Here is a 12367-nt window from a genome sequence, read left to right as displayed (position 1 = left end):
GCACACACCACGATGGCGAAGAAAGGAAGAGAGAGTTATAATACAAATTAAATCAAATGTAATCAGAGAGGTCACGTAGGAAAGGATGCTTGATCTGAAATAATAAGGATGACTAGGAGATACCCGCTTGAGAAGGTCAAGTATTCCAGGCAAAGGGAACAGCATCTGCAAAGGAAACAGTCACAGTGGGGACGGGGACATTGAGATGAACTTAGAGAGGCAGGTAAATGTAAACCCTTCAAAGTTAAGTATTATCTTTATCATAAATGCAACTGAAGTCCTTGAATCAATACCTTCATGAGGAGGAAATGAGGGTGCACTCGTTTCGTTCTAATCAAAGGAAGGGGGACTTATTCTGAATTCCATCTCTGATTCCCAAAATATCTGGTTAGTCCTTTAATGTTTCCATGACTCTAGTTTCCCTACTTATAACAAGTTTACCTCAATGCTTGTCACCTCTGGTTTTATAAAAGTATTTTAAGGAACAATGAGTCATAATTGCTGAGTTCTTTGAACTCCTTGGATGAAAAGATGTTATACTGCCTATAAACATAAAGCATTGTTATTACGTATCAGACAAAAAGCTGTCCCCAGCCAACAAGAAACCAGGAAAATATAAAGTATATGAGGTGCCATACACTTCCGTAATATTTAAATTTATGACCTGGGTATAAATTAAATGGGTTTAACATTGGGTGAAGCCCAGCATCTTTGATCTATAATGCCCACAGCACTATGCAAACATTGAGCCATCTAATCTCAAAATGCCCTGTGGGTGTGTATGTCACAAACACCAGCCATTATAATTCTTTCTTTGAATTTTTTTCCTAAAGCACACCACCAGAGTTAGTGTAAAATCTCAGAAAAAGAATACAAATTAAGGCCGGGCGCGGTGGCTCAAGCCTGTAATCCCAGCACTTTGGGAGGCCCAGGCGGGCGGATCACAAGGTCAGGAGATCGAGACCATCCTGGCTGACACGGTGAAACCCCGTCTCTACTAAAAAATACAAAAAACTAACCGGGCGAGGTGGCGGGCGCCTGTAGTCCCAGCTCCTGGGGAGGCTGAGGCAGGAGAATTGCGTGAACCCGGGAGGCGGAGCCTGCAGTGAGCTGAGATCCGGCCACTGCACTCCAGCCTGGGTGGCAGAGCGAGACTCCGTCTCAAAAAAAAAAAAAAAAGAATACAAATTAGTTGTTATTCTGTTAGTCTTCTTTCTTTTCATTCAAACACGCAACCAGAAGCATCTCTACACCAAAATACAAACATGATCACAAAGATAAGGAAAAGCTTAAATAACACAAGCAATAGATTTTTATTCCTGGGTAAACGTCTTATCTTTTTCTTATTTTTAGTACAGGGCAGGTTTGGTACTTTGTGAAATGTTTTGGCCTAAGAAGAAAGGTAGAGAAAAAGGACTAGAGATGAGGATACTATAAGAATGGGAACTTTGGCAAAATAAGTGAAATGGAAACAGGGATGAGATGAAAATTTATATAGGTTCATTCCTCTTTTTTTTGTTTTGAGATGGAATCTTGCTCTGTTGCCCAGGCTGGAGCGCAGTGGTACGATTTTGGCTCACTGCAACTTCTACCTCCCGGGTTCAAGCAATTCTCCTGCCTCAGCCTACTGAGAAACTGGGATTACAGATGCACGCCACCATCCCGGCTAATTTTTGTATTTTTAGTACAGACGGGGTTTCACCATGTCGGCCAGGCTGGTCTCAAACTCCTGACCTCAGGTGATTCACCCACCTCAACCTCCCAAAGTGCTGGAATTACAGGAGTGAGCCACCGTGCCCAGTAGTTCACTCTTTTCTTTCCTTTCACCAATACAGCTTAAGTAGAGATGAAGGGAGGGTGAGACACTCAAAACCCAAGGCCAACTTATCCAGGGCCCATGAAAATGTTTTAATTTCTTTTAAAATGAGAAGAAATAATGATATGATCCAGCTTGAATTAAATTTGTCTTTATACCAACACTGTTGTAAAAACAATTATTATTAATTGTAATGGTGGGAGGGGTTCACAAAGATAAGAGTACTTAAGGCCCTTGAAAGTCAGAATGTGGCCTTGGAAATGCCCTATCTCAGATATTTTGAGGAAAACTTGCTGAGGACATCCTTGACAATTTATTTATTCTACCCTGACACTACAGAATTCCACAAAAGCAACTGAATACAATATTAATGAAGTAATTCAACAAACTGAATGGAGCAAGCTTAGTAAAATCAGAACCTGGGCCAGGCGCGGTGGCTCACACCTGTAATCCCAGCACTTCGGGAGGCTTAGGTGGGCGGATTGCCTGAGCTCAGGAGTTCCAGACCAGCCTGGCCAACATGGTGAAACCCCATCTCTACTAAAATACAAAATATCAGCTGGACATGGCAGCAGGTGCCTGTAAGCCCAGCTACTTGGGAGGCTGAGGCATGAGAATTGCTTGAACCTGGGAGGCGCAGGTTGTAGTGAGATAAGATCATGCCACTGCAATCCAGCTTGGGTGACAAAGTGAAACTCTGTCTCAAATAAATAAATAAACAAGCAAACAAACCAACCAACCAACCCTGGGGGATTATCAGTAAAGGAAACTGTGGTTTGACTTCTCCATACAGCTGATGTACACTGCATGGGGTGTATTCCCCTACTTACAAGGCTATTGAAGAGAGTCATGAACCTCATCTAAGAATTGGTAACTACAGGCCGGGTGTGGTGGCTCATGCATGTAATCCCAGCACTTTGGAAGGCTGAGGTGGGCGGATCATCTGAGGTCAGGAGTTCAAGACCAGCCTGGCCAACATGGTAAGACCCCATCTCTACTAAAAATACAAAAATTTAGCCGGGTGTAGTGGTGTAGCTACTCAGGAGGCTGAGGTGGGAGAATTGCTTGAACCTGGGAGACAGACGTTGCAATGAGCCAAGATAGCACCACTGCACTCCAGCCTGGGCAACAAAGCGAGACTCCATCTAAAAAAAAAAAAAAAAAGAAAAAAGAATTGGTAACTACAAGTCCTTCCTCATGAACAACATAATCTATAACGTAGCACTAATAGGGAATTTTAAACATTTTCCTGGAATAAGAGTGTCCCTAGGATCCTGTCTGGAGCTAATACAAATCCCCTCTCAAGAAAAACACTTAAGGCTGGGTGTGGTGGCTCACGCCTGTAATCCCAGCACTTTGGGAGGCCGAGGTGGGTGGATCACCTGAGGTCAGGAGTTGGAGACCAGCCTGGCTAATATGGTGAAATCCCATCTCTACTAAAAACACAAAAATTAGGCAGGTATGGTGGTCACCTGTAATCGCAGCTACTTGGGAGGCTGAGGCTGAAGAATTGCTTGAACCTGGAAAGTGGAGGTTGCAGTGAGCCAAGACTGCAGTGTTGCACTCCAGCCTGGGCTACAAGAGAGAAACTGTGCCTGGGAACAAAAAAAAAAGACCCTCTTGGTGTAATCAAGTTGCCAAAACAATACAAAAAGATCTTCAGTAATTTGTAAAGGGCACACTTCTTGAAGAAGGAACTATCCCATAAGTGGTTTGACATGCAAGTAGAAATGGTGAACAAAGACATGTAGACAAATGTAACTGAACATTGACTCTATTGAGGAATAAACTCTGGTTTTTTTTATCTTGCCTAAATTCTCATCTAAGGGGTCTGGGGAGTCATGGCCTAGAAATCATAAATTCTCAGCAGATGGGTTTTATTTAACCCTATATATAGTGACTTACTTTCCAACCTGACTCTGGCATAACATTCAGAGGCGAGGAAGAAAATCAAAATATTTTACCCCAAAACATGTTTCTTTGCCATATCTTGAAAGCTGTCCTTTGTGGGGGAAATTTGCATCTGTAAAGAATTTCTATTAACATAGCTAGATCTTCTTCTTCTAGACCCTCCCAATCCTGAAGAGATTAACTGGCCCAGGGCGGTGGTCACGCCTTTAATCCCAGCACTTTGGGAGGTCGAGGCCAGCGGATCACAAGGTCAAGAGACCGAGACCATCCTGGACAACACGGTGAAACCCCGTCTCTACTAGAAATAAAAAAAAATTAGCCGGGCGTGGTGGCGGCGCCTGTAGTCCCAGCTACAGGAGAGGCTGAGGCAGGAGAATTGCTTGAACCCGGGAGGCACAGCTTGCAGTGAGCCGAGATCGCGCCACTGCACTCCAGTCTGGGCGACAGAGCGAGACTCCGTCTCAAAAAAAAAAAAAAAAGGCCGGGTGCAGTGGCTCACGCCTGTAATCCCAGCCCTTTGGGTGGCCGAGGTGGGTGGATCACGAGGTCAGGAGATCGAGACCATCCTGGCTAACACGGTGAAACCCTGTCTCTACTAAAAATACAAAAAATTAGCCAGGCGTGGTGGCGGCGCTTATAGTCCCAGCTACTCGGGAGGCTGAGGCAGGAGAATGAGGTGAACCCGGGAGGCGGAGCTTGCAGTGAGCTGAGATCCGGCCACTGCACTCCAGTCTGGGCGACAGAGCTAGACTCCGTCTCAAAAAAAAAAAAAGAAAGAAAGAAAGAAAAGAAAATTAACTAAAAGTCTATTTTTTTTTGAGACGGAGTCTCGCTCTGTCGCCAGGCTGGAGTGCAGTGGGCGGCAACCTTTGCCTCCAGTTCAAGCGATTCTCCTGCCTCAGCCTCCCGAGTAGCTGGGATTATAGGCACCTGCCACCATGCCCCGCTAATTTTTGTAGTTTTAGTACAGATGGGGTTTCACCATGTTGGCCAGGCTGGTCTCAAACTCCTGACCTCAGGTGATCCACCCCCCTCGGCCTCCCAAAGTGCTGGGATTACAGGTGTGAGCCACCACACCCGGCCTAAGTCTAGCACCTTTTAAAGATCTGGATAGGAAACATTTGTTATCTATGGTCTCTAAGGGCACCCGCTATAAAACTTCAAAAGAACCTTGGTCTCCACAATCTCTTACCTTAACCTGAACATTTCCTTTCTATGATCTCAGGTCTTTAGATAAACTCAACCAATTGTCAACCAGAAAATGTTTAAATTTTCCTAGCGCCTGGAACCCTGCCTGGCTTTGAGTTGCCCGGCCTTTCTAGACCAAACCAATGTATTTCTTAAATGTATTTGATGTCTCATGCCTCCCTAAAATGTATAAAACCAGGCTGTGCCCCGACCACCTTGGGAACATGTTCTCAGGACCTCCTGAGGGCTGTGTTATGGGCCATGGTCACTCATATTTTGCTCAGAATAAATATCTTCAAATATTTTACAGAGTTTGACTATTATCGTCAACTATTAAAAAAAGGGTCAATGTATAATTTAGAAGGTGGAAAGGACAGAAACATTGGATTACACTATAAATTAGGAGAGGGATATGATAGGAGTTAAAACAGTCTAAGATATATGTATTATTCAGGAAAATAATAAAAATGTTCATTTTCTTTAGACTTTTAAATTTAAATGTCCATGGGGCATTTCATCCCAATTGAGAGCAGACTTCTGAAAAATAATGAAGAATTAAACACACGCATTTACCGTGAATCCTCCTGAAACCCTTATTAAAATCACATCAATCAAATTTAAAAGGTTTTTTTAAAAAGCCTGAAGGCAGAAAGACAAATATAACAGGGTAGAAGACAATATCAACATTTTGGGAACTGGAAAGCAGATAGATGAGAGATACTGACTGAACACATTCCAGACAGCTGAATTCTAAACCAGCAGTAGTCAAAGTGAGCCTTCCAAGAATTTCAGGATTCGATGGTATCAGGATATCTGAGAGTGAAGCGAAGGTGGGGCTAAAAACAAGGGAGATTGGTTTAAGTTAGTTTAAAAAGAAGTTAAGCGCCCAGGCACGGTGGTTCATGCCTGTAATCCCAGCACTTTGGGAGGCCAAGGCGGGAGGATCACGAGGTCAAGTGATCGAGACCATCCTTGCCAATACGTTGAAACCCCTGTCTCTACTATAAATACAAAAATTAGCTGGGCGAGGTGGCGTGCAGTTGTAGTCCCAGCTATTCGGGAGGCTGAAGCAGGAGAATCGCTTGAACCCGGGAGGTGGAGGTTGCAGTGAGCTGAGATTGCACTATTGTACTCCAGTCTGGCAACAGAGCCAGACTCCATCTCAAAAAAAAAAAAAAAAAAAAAGAAGAAGAAGAAGAAGTTAAGCCTAGACAGGAGGATTGCTTGAGGCTTGAGCCCAGGAGTTTGAGACTAGCCTGGGCAACATGGCAAGACCTCATCTCTATAAAAAATTAAAAAGTTAGCCAGGTGTGGTAGGTGCCTGTAGTCCCCACGTATCAGGAAGGCTGAGGTGGGAGGATCCCTTGAGCCCAGAAGGTTGAAGCTGCAGCGAGCTATGTTTGACCCACTGCACTCCAGCTTGGGCGACAAAGCAAGATCTTGTCTCAAAAAGAAAAAAGAAAAAAGAAAAAAACTTCAAGACTGAGATCCCATCTTTACCTCTTGTTTACTCTGGCATAAGACTATATGCTTTTTCTGTGGAGTGAGGAAAAAGAGGGTCTTTGGAAGAAGGAACATAAAGGAGGTCTAGAGTGTGAATACTGTACTGTACACACAGGGATTAAAAAAAAGTTCATTTACTAAAGTTGATGCCCCCAGTTCTCTTCCAGCCATCCTCCCAGAAAGCTGACCACCCTGTGTTTACACTGAGTGCTAAAGATTACCAGTCCTTTCTAAAAGTAATTTTATTGGCATTCCCAATTTGACTCAACCTGAGACCACAATAAAAAAGCATCAACTACAGGCACAGAACGTTCAGTATACTTCCTTTTATTTCCCTGCCCCATTTTAACCTTTGAGCAGAAAACCAGGAATTATCAGAAATCGGAGGAAAGAAACCAAACCAGTATGAAGAGACCAAAACAAAGAGAAGGAAGCAACTGAAAAAAATATTATTCTTGAATAAGGACATTTTATTGTATATTTTTAGAGACAGAGTCTCTCTGTGGCCCAGTCTGGAGTGCCGTGGTGTCTTGCACTGTAACCAGGGCTCAAGCAATCCTCCTGCCTCTAATTCCCAAAGCACTGGATTACAGGTGTGACCCACTACACCTAGCCTTTGGTTAATATGTTAAAAGCCCATTAATAAAATCCTCAATGTTGGTCTGTATTATATAAATGTTATCGCTTTTATGTATTTATTTGGAATCTGCATTATTAGGAATCTAAAAAAAATTTTTTTTGATGGGATACAGCAACTCACGCCTATTATCCCAGTATTTTGGGTGACTGAGGCAGGAGGGTCCCTTGAGGCCAATAATTGAAGACCATCTTGGGAAACACAGTGAGGCCTCTGTCTTGAAAAAAAAAAAAAAAAAAAAGGATTTGACTGGCTAAGGGTTGATTTATTTATTTTGGGATGGGGTCTCACTTTGTCACCCAGGCTGGGGTGCAGTGGTGCAATCTCAGCTCACTGCAGCCTCGACCTATCGGGCTCAAGGGATCCTCCCACCTCAGCCCTACAAGTAGCTGGGACTACAGGCTCGTGCCACTCTGCCTGGCTAATTTTGTATTTTTTGTAGTGATGGGTTTTCAGCATGTTGCCAAGGCTTGTCTAGAACTCCTGAGTTCAAATGATCCATCCGCCTCGGTCTCCCAAAGTGGGATTACAGGGGAAATCCATCGCACCTGGCCTGACTTATAATGTACATGGCATAAAATTAAAAGTGGCCAGGAGCAGTGGCTCATGCCTGTATTCCCAGCACTTTGGGAGGCCGAGGCGGGCGGATCACGAGGTCAGGAGATCGAGACCACCCTGGCTAACACGGTGAAACTCCGTCTTTATTAAAAATACAAAAACAAAATTAGCCAGGCGTGGTGGCAGGTGACTGTGGTCCCAGCTACTCGGGAGGCTGAGGCGGGAGGATGGCGTGAACCTGGGAGGTGGAGCTTGCAGTGAGCCAAGATCTCTCCACTTCACTCCAGCCTGAGCAACAGAGCAAGACTCCATCTCAAAAAAAAGTGTATGTATTTATGCATTCATTGCTTGGGGGTAAATAGATAACTTCTGGATGGTATTAATCCATAAAGCCCACGTTCCTGGTAATGTAAATAGAACACATTGGAAATAAATCTTCATTTCTTTCTTCCTTTCTTTTTTTTTTTTTGAGACAGAGTTTCACTCTTGTTGCCCAGGCCGGAGTGCAATGGCGAGATCTCCACACACCGCAACCTCCGCCTCCCAGGTTAAATGATTCTCCTGCCTCAGCCTTCTGAGTAGCTGGGATTACAGGTATGCGCCACCACCCTGGCTAATTTTGTATTTGTAGTAGAGATGGGGGTTTCTCCACGTTGGTCAGGCTGGTCTCAAACTCCCGACCTCAGGTGATCCCCCCGCCTCAGCCTCCCAAAGTGCTGGGATTACAGGCGTGAGCCACTGTGACCGGCGAAATCTTCATTTCTTAAGAACGGCATTATCATTTCTCAGAAAACATAAAAATTAGAAGTTTCACATGTAATAGAAAGTTTCTTGGACTGGCGCAGTGGCTCATGCCTTTAATCCTAGCACTTTGGGAGGCCAAGGCGGGCAAATCACTTGAAGTCTGGGGTTTGAGACCAGTCTGGCCAACATGATGAAACCCCCATCTGTACTAAAAATACAAAAAGTAGCCGGGTGTGGTGGTGCATGCCTGTAGCCCCAGCTACTCAGGAGGCTGAGGCAGGAGAATCGCTTTAACCCGGGAGGCAGAAGTTGCAGTGAGCCAAGATCATGCCACTGCACTCCAGCCTGGGTGACAGATTGAGACTCCATCAGAAAGAAAAGAAAGAAAAGAAAAGAGAGAAAGAAAGAAAAAGTTGGTTTCCTAATTCACATGTCTTCATATTTCAAGCTGAGAAGAGGTGAAAATTCCTTAAGTATAAATTAACCTTTGAATATGATTGTAGGATTTTAATGATCTATGGGTGTGTTAATAGATCCATTAGTGCGGAGACATTTTTGTAAGGATGGATGCTTTATTAACCACAGTTATTTGTGTATCTGTAATTACAGCCTTCTTGATGGAGCAGGGATCATCACCTTTAAGCTGGTTTAGAGGCTATATAATGTGGAGTGCTTGGTGCTTTACTAAGGGCATTTCATTTAATGGCTGTGTACTATTTCTTAGCTTGGTTTGAAGACAAAAAATAATAATTTATATGTTCCAGAATAAATGAGATTATCTTATTATATAGCTTCCAGAAGACATAATTTCCAAGTTGACAATAGCCACAAATGCATTTTAAGGTGTCTTTAATATATTTCATATAACTGCATAATTTTAGCTAGTTTATGAAATGATTTAGTCACAAACCAAAGTTCTAAAAGTGACTTCATGTAACGTTTTAAAAAACAATAGTTCCCCAAATAAGATAGACTGCTTCTTTCAAGATTATTTAAATCTTAGAATGGTACATTTAAAAAAATCTGTGTTCAGTAATTTAAAGAAGCAGGAAAAAATTGAGCTTGTAAAACTCACATTTTAAAAAACACATTCTGGGATGGGCATGGTGGCTCACGCCTGTAATCCCAGCACTTTGGGAGGCCAAGGGCGGATCACCTGAGGTCAGAAGATCGAGACCATCCTGGCCAACATGGTGAAACCCTGTCTCTACTAAAAATACATAAATTAGCCAGGCGTGGTGGAGCGCACTTGTAGTCCCTGCTACTCAGGAGGCTGAGGCAGGAGAATCACCTCAGGAGGCGGAGGTTGCAGTGGGCCGAGATCACGCCACTGTACTCCAGCCTGGGCGACAGAGCAAGATTCTGTTGCCCCCTCCCAAAAAAGCACATTCTGAAAAGATATATTTAAGGTGTAATGATTTGTTATTGCACAGATATTTAAATTTTATTAACATATTGCCATAGAAAATAAACATTCAATTCAACTTGAGAAATACTTGAGAACCTACTATGTGCTTTCGGGAGTGATGAAGACAAAAAAAAATGTGCTTTTTCAGACTTCTAGAAGTATTTAGAACAAGAAAAGTGATTAATAGGTATGCAAATGCCTAACATAGAAGGAGGCAAAAGCTAAGAATTAGAAGAAAAAGTACCAGGAAAGGGATTAAGATAAAAATCATTTTGGGTAGTTGTTGTTCCTCTTCTTCCTCCTCCTTTCTCCTCCCTCCCTCTTCTCCCTTCTCCTCCCCCTCCCCCCTCCTCCCCCTCCCCCTCCTAAATCCTTTTGGGTAATTTCTCCTTCTCTTCCTCCTCCTTTCTTCTTTCTTCTTCCTTCTCCTTCTTGGATCACGGCTCTCTGGAACCTCCGTCTCCTGGGCTCACTTTACTAGCTCCACTTACTGAGATCCTGCTTAGGGGGTTCCTGCACATAGTAAGTGGAAGCTAATAAAACTAATATTGGATAATATTTGTCTGCCTAACTCAGCTTCCGGAGTAGCTGGGACTACCACATCCGGCTCATTTTTTATTTTTAGTAGAGATAGGGGTCTTGCCATGTGGCCCAGGATGGTCTCTAACGCCTGGGCTCAGGCGATCGTCCACCTTTACCTCCCAAAGTGCTGGGAGTTCGAGACCAGCCTGGTCAATATGATGAACCCCCCCCCCCCCGACACTAAAAATACAAAAATTAGTCGGGCGTGGTGGCGCGCGCCTGTAGTCCCAGGTATTCGGGAAGCTGAAGCAGAAGAACCGCTTGAACCTGGGAGGCGGAAGTTGCAGTGAGCCGAGATGGCGCCACTGCACTCCGACCTGGGCGACGGAGCGAGGACTCTATCTCAAAAAAAAAAAAAAAAAAAAAGAAAGAAAGAAAAGTTCTCGTAGAACAGTGTTAAACAGATGAACAACTTCAATACTTGCTCTTCTCTGCTTGATTTCATTTAGTGTGGTGAGTAAAAATTTAAATTCCAAATATTATTTACATGCAATTATATCCAGTAGAATTCCTGTTTGCTCAAATAGGAAGTCCCTAGCCGTTACTCATGTTGTCTTACGTCTGTATTGAACTCTTACTAGGTTGCAAAAGCTTTGGCAGAACTTTACAATCAAATGGTACAGATTTTGCAAAGCCACTTCCTCTTACTACCACTGGTCATCTGTCATTTATTAGGCTGCCATAAAGCAGGATTCCCCTCAAATCAAGTTAAATTAGAATCACTGATAAGGCTCAGGCACTAGTATTTTTAAAAAGTCCTCCAAGTAATTTTAATGTGCAGCCAGAATTGCAACTCACCAGGCTAAATTGTAGTTGCGCAATTTTGGTCTTCCTGATACCTGATTTCTTTGCTCTTTCTCTTTTCTGGTTCAATGTATAATAAGAATTTTCCAGTATTAGTTTTATTAGCTTCCACTTACTAAATTCTGCTTACGGGGGTTCCTGCTTAGTCTAGACAGTAAGCAGGAACTTACAGACGATGTAAGCTTATAGACCACATAAGCAGGAACCCTGTAAGCAAGAACTCAGTAAGTGTAAGCTAATTAAAACTATGTGCCAGGCAGGGTGCCAAGCATTTTCTGGGCATTATCTCACTTAACTTTCGTAGCAACCCCGAAGTAGGTGCCATTTCTATGAAACCTGCCCAATTACTGCCCCACTCCGCGGTACAAGCTCTTACCCACCGCTTCTTCAATACACTCCTGTTATGGAACTGTCGGGGCACTCCAAAGTCTCTATGTAGTTATAAATAAACGTTATCTGGAAGAGCAGCCTAGAACTTTCAAGATCTCCAATTCACACTCCAACTGAAGCCTTTAACTACCCCTACTGAGCCCCACTTTCAAAGCTCACTCACTAATATTGGATAATATTTGTCTGCCTACCTCAGCCTCCGGAGTAGCTGGGACTACAGCGTCGTTACTAGCCAGCTTCAGGGCTAGAACAGCCTTTATGTGCAAGTGGAAAAAACCTCAGGTATTTCCCAAATCGGTAGCTGCAGAGGGGCTCTATCCTTACTGGAGATGGAGAAAAGCCCTCTCGCGCCTTTTATGTCAGCCCACGCGACTCGTTAAGAGAGCGAAGGCCAGGGACTGCCCAGGTCGCATCCCGAGAGCCTGAGGTCAGAGTCCCTGCCCCTGGGGCAAACCGCGAGGGGTGGGACGGGTGGGTGTAAGCGGGGCGGAGGGTAGGAGCCGCCCTAGAGGCCGTCCCTCCCAGTGCCCTGTGCCTCGCCTTAAAGGAGGGCGCCAACGCAATTTCAGTATCTGGGAGACGGGCTGCCCCACCCCCGCGCGCAAAACCCTGATTTAGCTTAAGGGATGAAGGCGGGGACCCCTGCGCAGGCTTGCGGTGTGGGAGACGGCCGCCCGAGCCCTCCGACGCCGCGCTCCTGGAGGCCGAGAGTTCCGCGCAGGGAGGGTCTCGGGGGCCGAGGAGTGCCGCGCCCGGTTGCCAAGGCAACCCCACGCGGCTGCAGAAGCCGGCGCTCGCAGCAGGGCCAGGGCCGCTGCCGGAAGTG

General features: G+C 44.5%; 1 long non-coding RNA gene across 1 annotated transcript; it reads right to left on the bottom strand.

Annotated features, from left to right (window-relative positions):
* Positions 1-13: 13 nt before the first annotated feature.
* Positions 14-12348, bottom strand: LOC123572390 (uncharacterized). Its single transcript, XR_010585419.1, has 2 exons — positions 11733-12348; positions 14-165 (listed from the first exon to the last, which is right to left on the bottom strand). It is a non-coding gene; the product is annotated as an uncharacterized lncRNA (long non-coding RNA).
* Between the last annotated feature and the right edge of the window lie 19 nt (positions 12349-12367).

This window comes from Macaca fascicularis, chromosome 3, assembly GCF_037993035.2.
Source record: "Macaca fascicularis isolate 582-1 chromosome 3, T2T-MFA8v1.1".
Lineage (NCBI taxonomy): Eukaryota > Metazoa > Chordata > Mammalia > Primates > Cercopithecidae > Macaca > Macaca fascicularis.
Note: the sequence above shows the minus strand (reverse complement) of the source record. Positions and strands in the feature narration are given on the sequence as shown.